This window comes from Hylaeus anthracinus, unplaced genomic scaffold (assembly GCF_026225885.1).
Source record: "Hylaeus anthracinus isolate JK02 unplaced genomic scaffold, UHH_iyHylAnth1.0_haploid 2, whole genome shotgun sequence".
NCBI classification, from domain to species: Eukaryota; Metazoa; Arthropoda; class Insecta; order Hymenoptera; family Colletidae; genus Hylaeus; species Hylaeus anthracinus.
This window is the reverse complement of record NW_026534838.1, coordinates 4515135-4535520: the sequence shown is the minus strand read 5'-3', so window position 1 is coordinate 4535520 and position 20386 is coordinate 4515135. Positions and strand designations below refer to the sequence as shown.

The 20386-nt window shown below is 42.4% G+C and overlaps 1 long non-coding RNA gene across 1 annotated transcript in view; it reads left to right on the top strand.

Moving 5' to 3' along the window:
• Positions 1-20386, top strand: part of LOC128893087 (uncharacterized) — a 41182-nt gene that overhangs the window by 8625 nt on the left and 12171 nt on the right. The window lies entirely within an intron of this gene.

Here is a 20386-nt window from a genome sequence, read left to right as displayed (position 1 = left end):
ATAAGATCGATCTTCGGTGCCGGAGGTGCGAAGTGTTCATGAACGAACCGCGAGAGAAGAAACGATTATCGAATATTTATAAATTCCTCGGCGAGTCGGTGACTTCGGGTCACGCAGCCGGCCAGATAACGCTAAAAACTTTCGACGGAAGCGTACGGCCGCCTGCGATTGGCGCTCGATAAAACGAGAATTTATCGAGCCAGTCCACTTCGATACTTTCGGGTATATTAAGAACGTCATCGCGCGGCTCCTCGCGTAATGCTGAAATCTTTTAAAGCACTTAATTGCATCGATTTGCTTCAGATTCTCAACTATCAAGAACTTCTTAAAGCTTTCAGAAGTTTTGTTATTTTACACACTTTTCTTGAATTTACGTTTCACAGTCGTAGGGTGTCAGGAATAACAGTCTTCAGTGACGAACTTCTTTCTAAAGTCATGTAATTATTGACAATTCCAAAGGATTAATTTGACTGGTAAATTGGCCCGTTTCTTCCCCTTCTAATTATAAAAATATAACAGATGGCTAACCAGTTCGTGTTACAATATAATACCGTGTTTACGAAAATATCTCCGATGGAAATCGACTTGGCCCCTTCGGTACGCACGCGACGATTTAAACGACTGCACTCTCGCGTCGATTCGAGAGTCGAAGGACCACGTGCATTCTCCTTTCATTGAATTCTTTCTCCCCTTTTATATCCAAAAGGCAGTTTACGGCGCAGATATAGAAGGGACGATACCAGAAGGAGATGAGTCTTTTCATTTGTACTACTTAACGTCTCGCAGCTGGAAATACGATGGCGTTAATGCTGGCCTAATGTAATCGGAAGACGGCGAATTCTTCGTGGAATTAACAAGTGCGAAAAGGGAATCCGGATTTATTGCTGTTCGACCGTTATACCGTTAAAACCGTCGAGCATTTACGCTCCCCGTCGGATATCTTTCAGGCGATCTTTCAGGCTGAACCTGTCCAAAACGCATCGACAGGATCCTCTTTATTATTGTTTATCCCCCGGGCCATTAATCAACATTTTCATGGGATGCTTCGTAACCGTGGCGTCCAAAATATCTTGCAGCGACGAGATTGCAATTGCGCTTTCTAACAATTTTTCATCGGGTTCGTTTTCCTTGCATTCAAAATGTGTAACTTTCCGTTAAAGTCGGAAGGAGGGCGTTGGTACATTGCGAACGTCCTATCGTAATAAAATAAACAAATAATTACGCTGAACAGAGGCCATCTGTTTCCCCCATTTCAGCGCAGAAACGGTGGATCGTGTAAATAGCTCGCACCTGAGGTGGGGCGGAAAGGTTGGGGGATCACCAAATCTGACCGCGAGCGTTAGTCGATTATTATCCTTACGCGAGTACACAGTTTTGTTTTTCTTTTCGTCCCGGAAACTGATCCGTCGGTAAGGTGATTCGGACAAATGAGCAGTTCAGTCCACGAATACGACGAAATACGACGAAATGATGTACAAATAATAAGAATACTAGTAATAATAATAAATAATAATAATAATTCGATGTAATAATGTTCGTCGTTTAATGGTGCTAATTTGTATTATTCAAAAAGTTGTCGCTATACCGAGTGTTTGAGACATAAATTCAAGATTTTTTCAAAAGTGGAGTTAATCAATTTGTACAATGAATGGCTCAAATATTGAATGTGTTACTTTGTGCGCGGTCAGTGTCGTGGTGAATTACAAATGTAAAGGATAATCTGATAACCCGGTTGTTATTTATAACGCGAGTTACCGTTTTACTGCAATATTTAAGGAACATTACGTGAATCAATAGGAAAATGTTAATCCCGTGGTGGCTCTTCAAGGGCTGTAGCATGGGAATATGCAACTACAGTACGGACTTGGCGACCCCGGGGTACCTTAGCTAATGTAAAAACGTAAACGTGAGTTGCGGTAACGCGAACTAAGTCAAAATTAAGAAAATAAGGAATAATTATTGTATTATAATTGCATTGTGATGTATGGATTCAGTGCAGTGGTTCTAGTGACAAGAATGAATGGATGACTGAAGTGACTTGGTTAAAAAAGTAAGCAAGCAATCTCCCGGTGCACTCAGGTAATCAGTTTTTCCTCTGGCTTATATTACGCGATGATCACGTTCTCGAGTCGTGCGACCGCGCCGGTTAATCCGTGAAAAGCGTGAAGCGTGATTTAACACGGGAATAGAAGCCGACGTTAATTTCAAACGATGATAGAGCCACTATCGTACGCCAGTCACAACGTGATGTTATCTACACGTGTCATCTAGACTTCTCGCGCATCCCGCATTTATATGCGCATCATTAGGCCCGATCCTTGCACTCGCGCCGATCCGCGTTCCCACACGCGCGTTTCCGCTTCCGGTCGACACGTGCATCAACCGATCGACCGTCGCCACCTGAGCTGATCCGACATTTGTCGCGACATCTGTATCTCATGTTAGTCCGGATCGAGATGTTAAAACGGGGATTATCGGCGGGCGCTAGTCGATACGTTGAAGACACACGGTTAACGATTTCCATAGGAGACGGTTAGGGTTATGAATTTTATTTTATAAAGCTTCGGATCTTAATTTGTTCATGTGGGAATAGCAAACGAAAACGAGGTAGATTGGGGATCGACAAAAGATCGGTTAGAATTGTAATAGTTATTTCGGGAGCTCCAGGATTAATAGGTTAGGGATTTGCAAGAGAATCGGTTGGAATTGTGATATTTATTCTTGAAAGCTCCAGGATTGTTAGGCTAGAGAGTCACAAGAAAATCGGCTGGAATGTAACATTTATTCTTGAAAGCTCTAGGATTGCTAGGCTAGAGAGTTACAAGAAAATCAGTTGGAATTGTAACATTTATTTCGAAAAGCTCCAGAATTGCAATGTTAGGGATTTACAAGAAAATCGGTCGGAATTATATTATCTCTAAAGAAATGAGTCCTACATCTTTAAATAGATCATCCAGTAACCATCGCCTTCAACCCCAACACACCCCCAAAGTTTTCCATCCCTCCTCCCTTAAAACCAACAAAATTTCCCTAGAAGATGCCACCGAATCCTCTTCTTAAATCGACCAAACCCTCTCGCAAAAAACCACGTAGCTAACGAAGGAAAATTTCAACTCCCCCACCCGAATACTTTTATGCGTTCGTACAATGGTGACTCGGATAATTCCCCAGAAGGATCGATGAGTAATGATCTGCCAGTGATACAAATCGTTGCGATTCACCTGCAGCCGATCAGCGATTCGGTTCTGGTCCCAATTAAAGGAACACAGGTACGGGTCAGCGGGTGACGTTCGATGGCTCCCCATGGGAGTTCCAGCCTTGCAGTCGCATATTCCACGGGGCCGGATCCACGCCACGATCCTTCGATCCGGTATTATTAGTCACAGAGGCCTCGCGAGGGAGAGAAAAAAGAATCTTGATCGGACTGGTTGGCATAATTACCGCGCACGTCGTCGTTCACGACGCAATTAGCGGTAAACGTCCGCTCGAGTGGCAGAGATAGTTAATTCGTATCGGTTTCTTTCCGAGCACCTACCGATCGTCGCGATACATTTCCTCGTTTTCTTCGCGCCTTCTCCTCGCCGGATCTGGAAATTACGCGAAACGCTTGGCCTCTAGGTTAATTGAGACGTTAATTAACACCACGCGGCGCGTACAGTTACGCCGGAGTTTGCCGATAGTATTCGAAATCGAAGGATAATGTTAACCGTCAAGAGTAAGCGTTGCTATTGATCATTGCACCGGTGAAAAACTTCGTGGGCGTCGATGTCGAAGGTGGGATGCTTACAGAAGTGCCGTGACAATTAATGTTACGACGTTATTGGTTATGAATTATGCGGCATATATTTTTAATGCGTAGGAGTCCGACTTTGCGTAACGTGGAAAGTTAAAATTGTACGGCGTAAATATCCTCGGTTGTTTTTCAAGATTGAGTAGGTCTGTGTGTACTTTTTCATGGGCGTGTATAAGACACGTAGTATTGAATATTTTGTTTCTTACAATTGAAGAGAATGATAGTGTAGGCACACTTTCTTCTATGGATAAGAAATTCCCATCTTTTCCACAACTTGTGTATGTCACGCATATAGTCAGTCCAGTAAGTATTCCCAAAAAATTTGTCTAATTTAAATGACAGACTTCATGTTTCCCAATCAATTTTCCATTATAAATATGTACATTAATACACTTTGCACGAGTACATATTTATAATGAAAAATTTATTTGGAATTATGAAGCATTCATTTAAATTAGTTTGTTACAACATCGAATTATTTCTAAAAAATTTGTCTAATTTAAATGACAGCCTTCATGTTTCCCAATCAATTCTCCATTATAAATATGTACATTAATACACTTTGCACGAGTACATATTTATAATGAAAAATTTATTTGGAATCATGAAGCATTCATTTAAATTAGTTTGTTACAACATTGAATTATTTCTAAAAAATTTGTGTAATTTAAATGACAGACTTCATGTTTCCAAATCAATTTTCGATTATAAATATGCACTTGTACAAAGTGTATTCATGTACATATTTATAATGGAAAATTGATTTGGATACATGAAGCCTGTCATTTAAATTAGACAAATTTCTTAGAAATAATTCGATGTTGAAACAAACAAATTTAAATGAATGGTTCATTGAATAAGTGTATTCACATGAATACACTTTGTACAAGTACATATTTATAATCGAAAATTGATTTGGATACATGAAGCTTGTCATTTAAATTAGACAAATTTCTTCAATAAATATAAGGAGTACGAATACTCATGGGATTGACTCTAAGAGTCTCCAGAATTTTTACAACGAAACACAGTATTCCATTCTCTTCTTTTAAACGAAACTACACATGACTACAATTAACCATGAAAAACGAACGTCTAACAGCCCAATTATTCCTAAAGAAACAAAATTCATAATTTCCTTTTGGAAAACCACCTCTTCCTCACTCACACCTTGCTCCATTTCCTTCAACATCGAATTCTTCCAATCGAAGTTCATTGAAACATGCTGGAGCAGTGTTTGAGAAGGAAGCGGAGGCCCTCGCGTACATACGAATACGCGGCCTACAGAGCAAAAGATTTACAACCTAACGGCTCGTCGCCAGGCCCACGTCCAATTTCCATGGATAACCACGAAAAACAAACCCCTTTTTCGTCGTGAACGGAGCCCTGGTCTCGGGTTTCCTGCGGCGTGGCCCAGGGCGTAGGCGTCCGTAATAACTCCTCGCGTGGATGCTGGGCGAGGCACGGGCCAATCGGCCCGCGTTTATCGTACTCCCGGAGCGAGAGGCGACTTCGTATGGCCTTTTAACCTTATATGGCCCGCGCACCTGCCTCCAGCCCGATAGGACATTTCCCATAACGCGCTTTTTCTTCCCTTTTTCTCTCTCTCTCTCTTTACTGATATATACACGCGTGCATATACACGCCTTTATAAAATCACAGAACTACCAACGGACGCGAGGACGATTTCCTTACACTTTTCCGATGTCCTAGCTGCTCTATACCTAACCGATCTTAGGTACTCCAATACTGATATTGATTGAGCGAGATCATTATTATTCGAACAATATTTTTACTTATACTTCCGAAAGGAATTTTGTAATGGGGAGCCTTTGTTACTATTGCCGATACTATTAGCGTGGTCGCCTTTCTTTAGCCCTAAGGCAGGAAAGTCCGAAGAATCGCGTTCGATGGAAAAGAGAAATGCAGAAGTTGAAGCGGGGCGATCAACCGAGATTAAGGTGAATTCGCTCGTAAAAAGAAGTCGAAAGTTGCGAATACAGTTATTTTAACCGTAGTTTCTTTTTAAAGCAAATCGAGATTGAAGTTACCAGAGTCGCCTGCCCTTATCTTGTTCGGCTTCTTGATACATGCTTCCTGTTTGTTCAAAAATAGCGACTTTATAAATTTAAAATACTTCGTTAATTTACCTCGAAGTTTATATTGTATTATTTTATGGGAGGAGTGTAGTTAATACCGAATATAGTATCGCCATCTTTCCTGTTAGTAACTCGTGCATATATAATTATTCCGCGCAATTACGGCTCGAGATAAAAAAAAGTCGGATACTCGCTCGCGATTACTATCTTTCGCTAACCATACCCTTCGTCTACTCTGTACCTAAATGTCTCATCTCTTTGCGCAAACTTACTGGTACGCTGTCTCGGTATCTCAAGCAGAGCTGATACGCAATCCAACTGGTAGTTACAGCTGCCGTGATTGAGGTTAGCTTTAAAAACAGCACTTTAGCCGAACCTCGCTTCTTTTGTACACGCGCCAGCACGGGACGTAACGCGTTCATCTTATTACGTTCGCAAAATTGCGCGGTTGAAACCCCGTGTAAATAAAAATAGATAAATTGAGGGAGCCAATTGGTTCTGTCCTGAAAGTAAGAGCCCACTCCACTGCTTGTAATACAATAATGTAACACAATTTTTCATATTTCCTGACTGTCATAAATGCGTGAAATTACCAATCAATTCTTCATTCACCCAGAACAAAACCACCCCAATTTTCCTGAGAATTTCATGCACATACACACACACACGAACACACATATGTAATCGATTAACCATGCACGATCAAAATTGTTCATCGAGCTCCGTCCGCCTTTCAATAAGTCCCCGAAAGCCGGGGCTCAATTAATTAAATTCCAATTAAAATAACCACCCGCGGACAGCGCGGGCGCTCTATAAACTAGAGAAAAGGCGAAGTCCAATAACCGTCGCGCGTTATCGGACGATCGAAAAAAAATTCTCATTAGTCAAGTGTTTCGGATGGAAAGCGTTATCGAGGCACCTTATCTCCCTTCGTGGGTTGCCGAGACAAGGGGAAACGGACAGGGAGAGGTCGAACGAACCATGTTAGCTGGCCGAAGAAAAAAGTCGGAATTAGGTTGGGTCGCACGCAGGTGCTGGCCATAGGCACAGGTCACGGTCAGATTAACCCCGATCATGTTACCCTCGGCGTGGGAGTGCTGGCAGGTCCGCGTAATAATAGGATAGCTAGGAGAGCGTACGAGAGCGCATTGCCGCGCAGCTCCTTAGATAGATCTCGCCTCGTTATAAACGGTTTCATCGGGGGCCCTTGATTTATCTCGGTGTTCCTAACTCCTTCGCCGCGGTCGTTTGTTACTTAGGCCACCGAAATGCTCGGTTTTTTCTCCGACAGAGAGATTGTAGGTTTCGTGTTGCTCTCACGCGGAAAGACCTCGATGTTCGATTAAGATTCGGCGATGGATGACGCTCCGTGGGCAGATTTACGATGTACGATTCCATCTGGTTAGATTACAGGGTTCGACTTGGCGAAGATTTAAGCGAAAAATCGGTGAACGGCCGAAGAGTGGCACGATTTGTTACTTTACCCTCGTTCGAGTCCGGGTTAGATCTCTTGCGAAAGCTTTGGCGGAGCGTTAGGAGTGAGACGTTACTGAACTGGCGTTAGGGCAGGTGATAGATTTTGTCTAGTAACCTTCTGAGATTAGAGGGCGGTACTTTTATGTCTTGATTGAGATCGCTCTCATCCGTGGAATGATTTTTTAATTAATCGAGTTGCAGTAATCAAGGTACTATGTCTATTGAAGAATTTTGTCTAAATTGAATGATAACGTTGACATTTTCAAGTAAATCTTTCATTATAAATATGTAAATAGACTTTACACATGCATAAACATGAAGAATTCATTTAAATTAGATGAATTTCAGTAAATATAGAGGGTACTAATATTTATGGGATTGACTGTGTACATGTAATGGCTTTAAAGGATTTCGTAGTTAGCACTAGAGGTGATAGCACTACGTGGAAGTTTGCGAAGTTTCATGATCCATAAGCTCGTATGACGTGGCTCGAAGCACGAGTGACACAGTGCCTACATATTCGCGTATTAGCCCGAGGAGAGTCACGTATATGGAGATTAGGCGAGTATGTTACTCCTGAAACTCTGACATGGTGAAGTTTCATCCCTATACTCACCTCGTGTATCAGAGAGACCATATCGAATAACTGTCACAAACATTTATAAGAATAAATGAAATATTGTTTTTCTTATTTTTAAAGCTTTAAACCGATACATTAACAAACGAAAAAATCGACGTTGTGAAATTTCTGGAGTGGCCTTGGTCCTTAACCTGGTTTTAACTTGCTCAGATCGTAAACGAAGCAACTGCTAATAAAACGACGCAGGAGTCAATCCTTTGGCGTTCCTCGTCACGCGATATCCTGAGGATTATCCTGTAATTCCAAGCGATTGGTCGCGAGCCTTCGACTTTCCTCAGAGACGCATAAAGATATAGCAATCTTCGAGTTGGTAATAGGCTACTTGAAAGTCAAATACATACAACCTCAAGCTTAGATTAGGATCGTTTACTAAAACGCAGCTTCCCGTAGCGGTTTTCTTCATGTTTAACCTTTGTAGAAATTCGCACAAGTGTTACTCGAGCTGTGACAACTTGCTACTAAATTACTTTCTACTAAATTACTCAACTGAACTGAACTCTCACGCGGAAAGACCTCGATGTTCGATTAAGATTCGGCGATGGATGACGCTCCGTGGGCAGATTTACGATGTACGAACTCTACTTAATAAAAAAGTTTACAATCGTCTGAAAACCGAGTTTAGCCTCGCCAGAAGTTTCCACGAGTACGAGCCTGACGGTCGGCGTGCCAAACTCGTATCGCGCATCGAAAACGTATCGTAGCCGGGGGGTTAATTAAATTCGAGCCGAGGACGGGGGACACGTACGACGATAATGAATCCCACACCCCGTGACCAATGCGGATCTCTAAGGGGAGCATTTCCCGAGGACACGGCCGTTAGAATAAGACCGAATTAATTGGGACACCGCAGGGGCCGGCATCTTGGATTTATTTATTATGAACTAGGACAGAGACGCCGCCGCCGTCGACCCCCGCCGGCTCCTCTCAGATTAATTTCATTTTATTCGAAACCAAGGCCGTCTCTTCAACCGGTCCCGAAACCGTCCAGGCTCGTTTGGTTGCGCAGCCCCGTCGCACGTTTGATGTTGCTCCACCTCTGCCCCGTTCCTCTTGTTGTTTCTCCCCCTTCTTTCGCCTCTTTCTGTGAGAACGAAACAGGACTCGTACGCGAGGCCGCCGGAGACACGGATGAGGTCTTTATTCGGTGTACACCGCAGGTGAGTCGCTTGATGTACTCATTTTGGGTTCGCCGGGGAACATGCTGCTCCGCGCGTCCGTGGGAGGTAGCATTCTCGGAGATTTGCAGGTACACCGACTGTGCATCGCTCGTTTAAGGTTGGAAGCCTCGATTAGGTTGGCGCTAACCAATATTTTCTGCGGTTGATCCCAAGTAATGTCTACGATAACTGCACTTTGTCCACGATAACTGCACAGAAAAATGCTTGTCACGATTCTGGGGATACTCGTGGAAATTTCTATAAAGCAAAATTTTGTTTAGGAACTATTGGGAATTAGTTGAATATCTAAGCTTCCTCGGAGTAGATTTCTTGCACCGTAAAAAATGAAATATAATAGCAGGGAGATAAAGGAGACCATGGACGAGTGACCGTCACGACACGTCTTGAAGTTGAAACGTAGCATGCACTGATGGCTTTGCTTTTTGCTTCATCATAATTTCTCGACGAGTGTCAAGAAAGTATTGCCACTCGCGGCTTCACGGTTAACGACACTTCAAAGAGATCTGTTGCAATAAATGGAGTCACTACTAGGGTGGTCGTTTCTTGTCGAATTACTTCTCAACAAAGTTTTGACTTCTTTTAATCTACTCGTTACGTACCATTACTAGTCTCGTCTGGGTACAAGAAAGTCCAGCTTTGCGCGAAAGTTTCTCATGCGCACCGTAAATATTTATTCACCGAAGAACAATCCAAGAATCCCTGCATTAATTCCAAGACGAAGGATTAATTCCGAACCTCGAAGGAAATCTTTCTTCCGTTCCGCGATCCCAGACAGATATCGATGTATACATTTTTCTGTCCCGCGGTCAGCATATTTGGTGATTCAGGAAAAGTATATACCGCGGCGGTACGTGGATGGGTTCAGTTGGAACCTCCGCCAAGTCTCGCGGTGCAAGAACCCGTATCGTGAGGCAATACGTACACCTGTTGCCTAGATCCGTGATTTATTTGAGAGACTTCCTTTCTTCTTGCGTCTGCCTCGCGCCGAGCGGAGTTTCTCTACGCATTGTGCGTGGGTCGCGACTGGAATATTTTTCTCCGAGCAATAAGAAACGTGATATATCCTCCGGTACGAGACATTGCATCGATTCTCGAGTGCGTTTAGGTTTAGTTGGGAATAGAGTATTTAGGCCGGTGCAGTACGAATAGGTCTAATCGAAAGTTTCGCGGAGCGAAAATGTTATATCGATCTGTAAACAAGGGAGCTGCCCTGCTATACCAATGCCCTGACTTTCGAGACGAACGGTTGTGTCTCGTTTAACTTCGCTTCGTTCGGGTTTTCTTTCGTTTCTCTAACTGTACGGTTCACCCAATAAATTCAGTAATAATACTGTATTTGGCTCGGTGAAATTATTTTCGACGCTTTAATAATAATTCCTTGTCTCAAACGCGAACAGGTTTCATCTATAAACACTCGCCAACTACTTTCGACATCGTTTCAACTCGAACGCGAGAAACGATACGTTCGTTGCGTAACGACCGGTCAAACACAATTATCGTCGCATTTGCGATTTTCACGGGTGCAAATCGCGTCGCGCGAAGCTCCGTACGTCTCGGCAACCGTAATTATGGCACCCAGATGCGATATCGTTGCGTGTACATGGACGGGCGAGCAGGTGAGTTTCGAAGGAAACGTGATGCAAACGCGATAAATCAAAATTCGAAATCCGTCAGGACGCGGCGGATCGATAGCTGAGATTGGCAACGTGCCAATTTTCGTCGGGAGTGAAAGCAAGCCTCCGTGAAGGGCCGGCACCAGCGACGGAGGTGCAATGATAGGTGTGATAAATGCAATTATTTACGGTCGATTAAGAGCACACGAGCAGAGCCGCCGCGGGTTCGAGCTCGTACGCCCGATCGGATCCGCAGATTGACCGCCGAGGCCTCGCCTTCGCGCGAATTTTGCTCGAGTTTTAAGCTGATTATCTGCCCCTGCTGCTTTTAACGCAAAAAGCAGCGCGAAGGTGCGAGCGTATGGACGATTTCACGTACCGCGTTGCAACAGTGGTCGCAGTGCCTTAAAAGAGCCAAGCTTTTTGCGAGCCGGTAGAACCTTGCTAATTCAACCAGTGAAAAGTAACTTCCTCAAAATTTATTTCTGAATTACTACAAAGTAAATATTGATTATATTAGGAGAGGCAGAAAGTCGTTTCTTTTATATTACATTCAAACGAATAAATTTATAACAAGCTTTTGTTTTTGACATTAGTGTGCAAATTTTCAATACCTGATCGATCAAAATCGATTGGTATACAGTGAGCTGGTAAACAAGTATCAACATTCGAGGAAAGGACATTATCCTCTGATATAATCCCTAGACAGTCTTTATGCAAAATAAAATCTCTTAACCTAAATAGGAATTTATTTTAGTCTGCAATATTTTTTATCTTCTTCCATACCGTGTGCATTTTGTAGTTTCTTGCATATTCGAATTTCCTATGAACGCATAAAAATTCGCAGTCTGATAATCACCATCTTTACTTTCATCTTTACTTTCACTCGTTCTCATTTGGTCTGCGAATTAAAAATTGTTAAATGCCAAGGGTTCCCAGTGCCCGATGAGTCGATCCGATAAATTCGATTGCTTTGTAAACATATTGAAAGGAAAGAACGTATTCCTTCGTTTCGCGTTGCTATCAACGGTCCTCAACGCGCAGGAGGTATCCAGGTGCGGAGGTGACACTCTACGATAACTCTTTCGGCTTTATGCCCGTGGGTGGTTTATACTTTATGCGTCCCGCGGGACAATCACGGGACCACGGACGATTCGGGCTCTTATTTCTACTGCCTCTTTCCTTTTCACGTTGTTTACGACGGGACGGTGCCGCTGCCTACGGCGCGCGACGTGTATGCGTGTCGATGCTATACGCACCCAGACGCCTCGAGAGTTGTCTGGCCCTGTCAGGACTACTCCCCTGCGCCGGCCTACGTCGAATTAATCGGGGCTGTTGCGTGTTCCTGATTTGTCGCGGCGTTAGAAATATTGCCGCGTCTCTACCCCCGGGGTAGCCATTTACAAATGTCGCTCCGCGAGACTATTTCTTTCGGGATGATCGAACTGGTTTCTGGGGACCAGACCCTATCGCGGGATGGACCAATCCGAGACCAATTCGATACGTAAGTAATAACAACTTTTATCTTTTACCGCGAATTATATCCGGAGTAGTCTTTTCGAAAACCTTTTAGTTTAATGCTTCTTTATTTGATGCGTGACAAAAGTGTAAGAGAAACCTTGATAGCTATTCGGTAGGGTTAATAAGATTGCTTTTTTTATTGCATTTTTATATTTCAATTAAATAACGTAACTTATATTTATTCTACATCAATCACCCATATTGAATAATGTTATTTATATAAGAGAAACCTTGATAGCTATTCGGTAGGGTTAATAAGATTGCTTTTTTTATTGCATTTTTATATTTCAATTAAATAATTCAACTTACATTTATTCTACACCAATCACGCATTTTGAATAATGTTATTTATATAAGACAAACCTTTTAATAATTATTCGGTAGGTTAAATAAAATTTCTTTTTAATTATATTGATGATTGCATCTTTATATTTCAATTAAATAATGCAACTTACGTTTATTCTAAGAAAAATCTTAATAATTATTCGGGTAGAGAAAACAAAATTTCCTTCTAATTACATCGACGATTGCATTTTTATATTTCAATTAAACAATTCAACTTACATTTATTCTACACCAATCACGCATTTTGAATAATATTATTCATATAAGAAAAACCTTAATAATTATTCGGGTAAGGTAAACAAAATTTCTAATTACAAAGACGATTGTATTTTGATATTTCAATTAAATAACATAACATAATAATAATAATCGATTATATCTACCCGTACATAACAAACATGGTTTGGAGAAAGTCTATCTTTTGCGCAAGAGAAGCAACGGGAAAAAGGAGGAGGTAGTCGAAATAAGAGCCCGAATCGTGATTGTCCCGCGGGACGCATAAAGTATAAACCACCCACGGGCATAAAGCCGAAAGAGTTATCGTAGAGTGTCACCTCCGCACCTGGATACCTCCTGCGCGTTGAGGACCATCGTCCGCGACCCGTGAATTTGCCAGGATCGGTCTTCTTCCTTCCATCTTCCCTCCTCCGCTCCCCCCGATGTTCCCTTCCCTTTACACGTTTTCGTGTTTTGCATACTTAGTTTCGCTCACAGCTGTTGGCTTCGTTTTGGCGTCTGCTCCCTCGCTGTCACGTCATTGTCTCCTTGAACTTACGCCGGAGATAGCTCAACGCTCGCGCGTCGCGCCTGAACGCGCCGTGCGTGTATTCAAATGTCGCTGGCGTCGGGATGGAAATAAGATTGCCGCGAACATTTTATTACCTGTCCCATAAATTTGTTTTACCGAGTCCTGTGTGCGCCAGGGGAAGAACAGTGTTTCTGAACTTTTCAGCATTGGGCACATTTTGCAGTTTGCAGAGACCGGTGTCTCTGGATGCAATTAAAAATTCCTTTCCTTTCGTTCGGAGGAATCCTATAGTGTTCATATTTATGAAACAATTTTGAGAGGAAACAGTGCCTAGCTTTCTATAGAGATAGGTTTAGGCTCTCAAGAGATACGTTTCCTGAAGCTATTTAATTTTGTAGTCATTCAAAAATATTTGCTCGACCCTTAATAATTAAAAATTTAACAATTCTAAGACGAAACAGTGTCTAGCTCTGTATAGGCTCTCGAGTGATATGTTTCCTCAAGCTATTTAATTCTGCAGCCATTCAGAAACATTTGCTCGACCCTTAATAATTAAAAATTCCAAAATTCTAAGACGAAACAGTGTCTAGCTCTGTATAGGCTCTCAAGAGATACGTTTTCTAAAGCTATTTAATTTTGTAACCGTTCAAAAACATTTGCTCGACCCTTAATAATTAAAAATTCCAAAATTCTAAGACGAAACAGTGTCTAGCTCTGTATAGGCTCTCGAGAGATAGGTTTCCTCAAGCTATTTAATTCTTCAGCCATTCAGAAACATTTGCTCGACCCTTAATAATTAAAAATTCCAAAATTCTAAGACGAAACAGTGTCCAGCTCTGTATAAGCTCTCGAGAGATAGGTTTCTTCAAGCTATTTAATTTTGTATCCATTCACCATTCGTTCGAGCCTCAACTTTTCCTTTCTCATCGTGTTTTTCAATCTTTCCCATCGGCGTGTCTCTGTCTCTCGGTTCGTTTCATCGTTGCATCGTCTCTTTTCCTCCTCGTCCTCGTCCCGGACCGTATCCGCCGCGCTCCCGCGTCCTTTTTGTTCCATCGCCAGCACGCTCTCGACCCCCACCCGTAGATTATGGGAAACACCGTGGCCTGGACGTTTATGGCCGTGGAACTCGCGACGCACGAGGCACTCAATCGCGGATTTGATACAACTTAATCGTGGCCGGTGAACACCCTCGCATTCCACGATGGAGAGGGCTCCTCCGCCGACGTATCATAAACACAATCGTCGTCCTTTCTGCGTGGAATTTCGCGTGGACGCAGGATCATCCTTTGCCTCCCCTGCTCCATCGACGTGCCCGTTTATCCCTCGCGCTCCGGAGTATCGGTCCACGTGGCTGCGATTCGCATAAAGATCGAGCGCGATCGCGAGCCCCAAGGATTATTGCCGGCGAGAGGTCCTCCGTCGGTTGAAGACTGGGGAACACGAAAAGCTCTCGGTTTATACGATATTATGGAAATGATAGAACAGTTTAACGGGATGGTTGGCGTCAATTAACTCGTGACTCGTTGTTTAACAAAATTTTTCGAAGGGCTCATCGCTATATCATCGTCCATTTTTAAGTTAGGTCTTCAAAATACTGCCTTTCTTTGTTGTACATCGCTATATCATCGTCCATTTTTACGTTAGGTCTTCAAAATACTGCCTTTCTTTTTTGTACCTCCTGTAGTTCAGAATTGAAGGGTGTGCTGCAATGAGGCAGCTCCATTTTTTTCATGGTTTTGAAGTTAGAACATAATCACGGATTTTAAATATTCCTTTTCTTTGTGATGCAGTAAGGAGGAAAATTTGAAATAATGAAGCTGCCTCTTTACTGATGCACATCCCTCAATTGATTTCCCCTCAATTCATTCGTGAAATATATCAGGGGTCGATGAAATTGTCGTGCAGAAAAGATTCGATTCCTTGTGTTACGCACAAGTATTGCAACCAGTGCCTTATAAAATCGTGTTTTATTTATTTAGTCTAACATATCTTCGCTCGAGGCTGTTAACACTAAACGACTGGTCTTAAAGACACTCTTTTTAATTAAACGCAAAACTATTTGGCATGGAATTAAATTAAATAATGCATGAACCAATCGTATACAATTCACAAGCTGAAATATTGCATATTAGACCAGTATACGCAAGCTTGAAAACCGTAATTTGACCAGTTCTAGGTTTTGTATTAAATACTCCGTACTATAAATAGTACATACGTCTTTTTAAAAAAAAAATGACCACTCTCACCGAACCATCACGCTTATTATTCCCGATTCCAAGACGAGATCAATCAACGACAAACCACGCCTTCCGAGTGACTTGCACGTCTCGACGTTCTATTCCGGCAAAAAGCGGGTCCGTGAAACGGATAACGTTCCGCGGCCGCGATCAGCGATTTCTCACGTCGGACAGACAATCCTGACAACAGGAATTAACTCGTCCGAACTCGCTTCGCTGGAATCCGTCGAGGTAAAAGAAATTACGACCTCGCGTCCCGCGGAGTTTCCCATAAGATCTTCCCTCGAAATACTTTTTTCCAGCGTTGGCTCCGCTGCCCATACGCGAACCAGCTTCCTATCCGCCTCGGAGCCCGTGACCGCAAAACGAATATCACGAGACTTCTAGGAGCACGCCCGCTCTCTCACGACTTCCTCTCCTCTATTTTCATTCACGGGATGCTTTTTACTTCGTTCCTTTCGCCGTGTTCTCCTACTTCCTAGGATCGCCTCGGAGATCCTTGGTCGTTCATCATGCCGCCATCGTCGAACGCGTTCAGTATCTGGAATTTCCGCGGGATCCAAGATTCCGTTAACTCGCGTCCGCGTTGGAAAGCTTTCGAAATATTTTCGAACAAGCTGGGTACGATTTAACGCGTTGATCGCCGCGTGACGGTGCTTTTCACCGAACAACTTGAAAAATTGATTCTAAAAATTTAAGGGTCAAGGAAAATGAATTTTAATAAAATTCTTGAATTTCGACGAGGCTACAAAAATAAATACCAGTAGTTTCCAGTAGACTGTACACAAAATTCAAACACAGTAGAAATTTTCAAGAGTATTAGCCTGGCAGCCAACGTGTTAATTGAGCCGTTCTCAAACCGATTACCTCCCACTTTTTGTATTTATAATAACCTTCTTAAAAAGGAAAGAACTTGTATCGATATTTATTTGAACGCATACTACAAAGGGAAGTTTAAAGAACAACATACATTACTTCTTCATATGGCATTTCTTAACTTCTTGTTTTATGGAATTAATCAATTCGCGCAATGAACGCCTCAATCACAGATGCGTCGCATATTCAAATAAGAAAAACGTGTACATTCAGAATGTACGCACTTACGATAATGTTCCTTTTCATGCAGACTCCTTTGGAACGTTAATAGAGGCGAGTATTAATAATTAAACACTGTGCAACTTTCAATTAAGATTTCGAATCACTCGCGCTTACAGTTCCCTTCGAAGGAATGTTGTAAAGACTCCTTTTTTCGCTCGCGTATGAGGACACCCCTTTTGAAAGAGGAAAGGGTAATCACTGCACGGGGATGATGAACGGTTTTTTTCTCTATAAATAAAGTTCCGGTGATACGCTGAAGTAACGAAGATAATGTATCTTTTAACGAAGTGATAAATGAGAAAACGCGAGAACGGGGCGAAGTGAGATTTAAGAGCGTTTCACAGCGGAGTGGATTTGAAGGAAGAGTGTTGATTAAAAGCGAGGGAGGAGTGGGTTTTTTTTTTATGGAAGAGCGATTTCTCTAACGAATAGAATCTCGTTAACGTGAAAATGTGGAATGAGACATAATGAAAACAATGTTTCGTATTGTTCTACTATCTGTAGAATTGTCTTTAACAGTATTACGTACCTTCTTCTATCATTTCTCGAACTGGGACACCCCAGCGGAGGTCACCACAGGGTTCATTAATTGTTCCGAGTCGCGAGGTCCTGTTAAGAGGACGAAGGTTCGGTTTCTAGCAAGAAAACGAAGAGAAGTTTCGGCAACGACCTAATATTTCCAAATACTCTCCCTTTTCCAAGGCTTTCTTTCTTTCTCTCTCCCTTCGTTTCTACCATCTCCGTCGAGAGGATCTCGCGGAGAGATAACCCTTATAAACTGGAGCATTAGTAAGGCGCGGAGCAGCTCCGTGAGAGAGTATTTCTGGATCTACACGCTGCGAGAGGGGCGCAAAGGCGTTCCACAATGAGGTCCGGTATATAAACCATATCTGCATCGCCGGCATCCTCTTCGTGGCCTCTCGAGTGCCCAGGGACCACCGCAATGTTATATCGCGCTGCCATGTAGATGAGAGTAGATGAACGCTGCACCGTTCGAGTAACGTCCGGATATCTCGCCGCGGCCATCTTGCTCTCGTGGTTCCGCTCCCTGGTCTCTTACCGAAATCTATGTAATTATCAATCGACCGTAGGTTCGTGGAAGTCGGAACCGTTCCACTGGTCGGTTCGTGCCGGAATAAACACGAAGGTTAGGCGATACGTGGCCTCTCTCGCTATCAGGAGCGAGAGGAACTGTCTTGGGAACTGTTAGGCTGGGCCATCGTCAGGAATCGGGATCTCTAGGTAGTCCAGAAGGTAGATTAGGAACGTTAGGTTTATTTTATGACTAGTAAAATAGATGGAGAAATGTTTGGGGAATCTGAGTTTAATTTTGTTGGGGGTGTTCTATATTGGATGATGGAAAAAGGGAATTTTTTTTGTAGAAATGGGAAGGAATGTTAAAATAAAATTCATTGCGTGATGTTGATGAATATAGAAAAGGAAATCTGAGGATATTTAGAATCTTAGATACCAATTTTTTATATATTTCATTCTTCCTTGTTTTTCATACTGTTAGTAAATATAGGAAAGGAAATAACTGGGGATATTTAGAATCTCAAATACCAATATTTTGTAAATTCCTTTCTTTATTTCTCGTTTTATACACATTTCTTTCTTTCTTTTTCTTCGTAATATTAATAAATACAGAAAAGGAAATTAACTAGAACTATTTCTAATCTTAGCTACCTGCATCTTACACATTTCTTTTTCCATCATCCACGTGCAGAAAGAATTACAACAAAAATTAGATTTCGAAGACACTCTCACTCGAGATTCCCTCCTCAAGTCACTCGTCAAGCCTCTCAACTCTGAACATCCTGACGTAAAATCGAAACGAATAAGAGGGTTGATCAGAAAGCGGGTGAAAGTCTGGATCGGGACGTTAACTCGGGTGATGGAGCCGGAACAGTTCCTCGCGTTCGAGAGTCTCCTTTTCGGAGCTCGAGCGATAATTCATCGTCTCGTCGGTTCGCGAGTGAACCGGCACCGGGCAACGTGTAATTTCAATTTGCCGAACGAACAAATTAGTCGCCACGCAGCTCGTTACGACGCAGCCTCGCGGAAGCGTCGAATTATTCAAGCTGTTTTTGGCACGGCTCCAATCCGACTCTGCGAGGGGGAGGAGGAGGGAGAAAGGGGGGAAATTTCGCTGAAACTCGATAGCAATTTCGCATCGCGCTAACCAAATACTCCAACTTTTATCCACTGTTCGTGCCCGTTTAATTGTGTTTCCGTTTCGACTATTTTCGCGTTCACGGCCTCGGGGGAGATTTATCGGCGTCGCACTTTTCCATTGGTCCGCGGATAACGACGGCGATAGCGTTTAATGGAGAGAGGCTAAAGTAAAACACTGAAAATACGGCTTTATTCGGATTTATTATGAACGAATGGTTCGCGGAATTACAGAATGACAGAAACAGATTTTTGGATACAGAATTGGTATCATTTGTAGAATTTATTATTATAAAGAAATTGGTGCCTTCATGCGGAATGGAGCGCGTTGTACCGTATCTCGTCTTTCGGAACGCTTTGGGTAAAAATTCAAAAAGATTTCTCTCGTTATTATTTTAGGGAAGGATTTGTTAAATAAAACTTTATTTAGGAGTTAACCAAAAACGACACTTTTGTTTAAACGATAACTATTTATTATAACACACAATTTGAATATTCGCACCTGTTTACATTTCTCTCTTACTTCTCTATCAGTCCTTTTGTTTTTCTCTCTCTCGCACGCACGCACGCACGCACGCACACACACACAAGCAGACGGGATGCATACCTATCGCACCGACACCTCTTATTCTATACGACGTACAGTATATACGTATTACACTTTCCAATAGGATTATAAAGGAATATTCAAAATTCATAAAAATACAGCGTATAGAAAGAAGAGGGTTTTATTGTTTCGAATCTGTGGAAGAAATAAAGAGGAATTGATATATTCGATCTTCATTTAAACATGAGATCATTTCCACGTCTGGACTCGAATGGATTAATCATGGACCAGATAAGGGATAAAAAAGAAACATTGGGTTGTCCGGAAAGTCCATGCCAATTTTTGATAGATGGTGCAGGTCTGAATATGTCGAAATGGCTGAAAACAAATACCATATATACATATGTACATCCCTTAAAAGGTGGAAAGGTTGTGGAACAAAATAGCACCTATGTAATTCAATAAATATACATATAAACAAATGTATATTGCAATTCAAATGTGCCTTTGAAGTTTTCTCAAAAATTGCCACGAACTTTCTGGACAACCTAATATTATCTATCAATTTTTACTCGTCCTCCGCGATCCTACTCTGCTTGAACACTGTATCATTTCCACGTCTGGCGCGCTCTACCAATAACAACATAAATTCGCGATCATTACGCGCACGTCTGGCTAGGTACAGCATTGCACCTGGCGCGTAATTGGTCCCGAACGGGTTGAAATGGGAACGAGGGGTAGGGGGGGAGTCTACTGTAAATTTCGCGTGATCCTCGTAAAAGAAGAAAGACCTTTGTTTCCTAATTTATACCACTGCTCGACTCGGCAGGCCATAATGCGAGAGGTTGAACCAGAGACATTAGCCGTACAAGCTCGTCCGAGCGATCCCCCGCTCTTTTATCTCCGAGACGAAGGT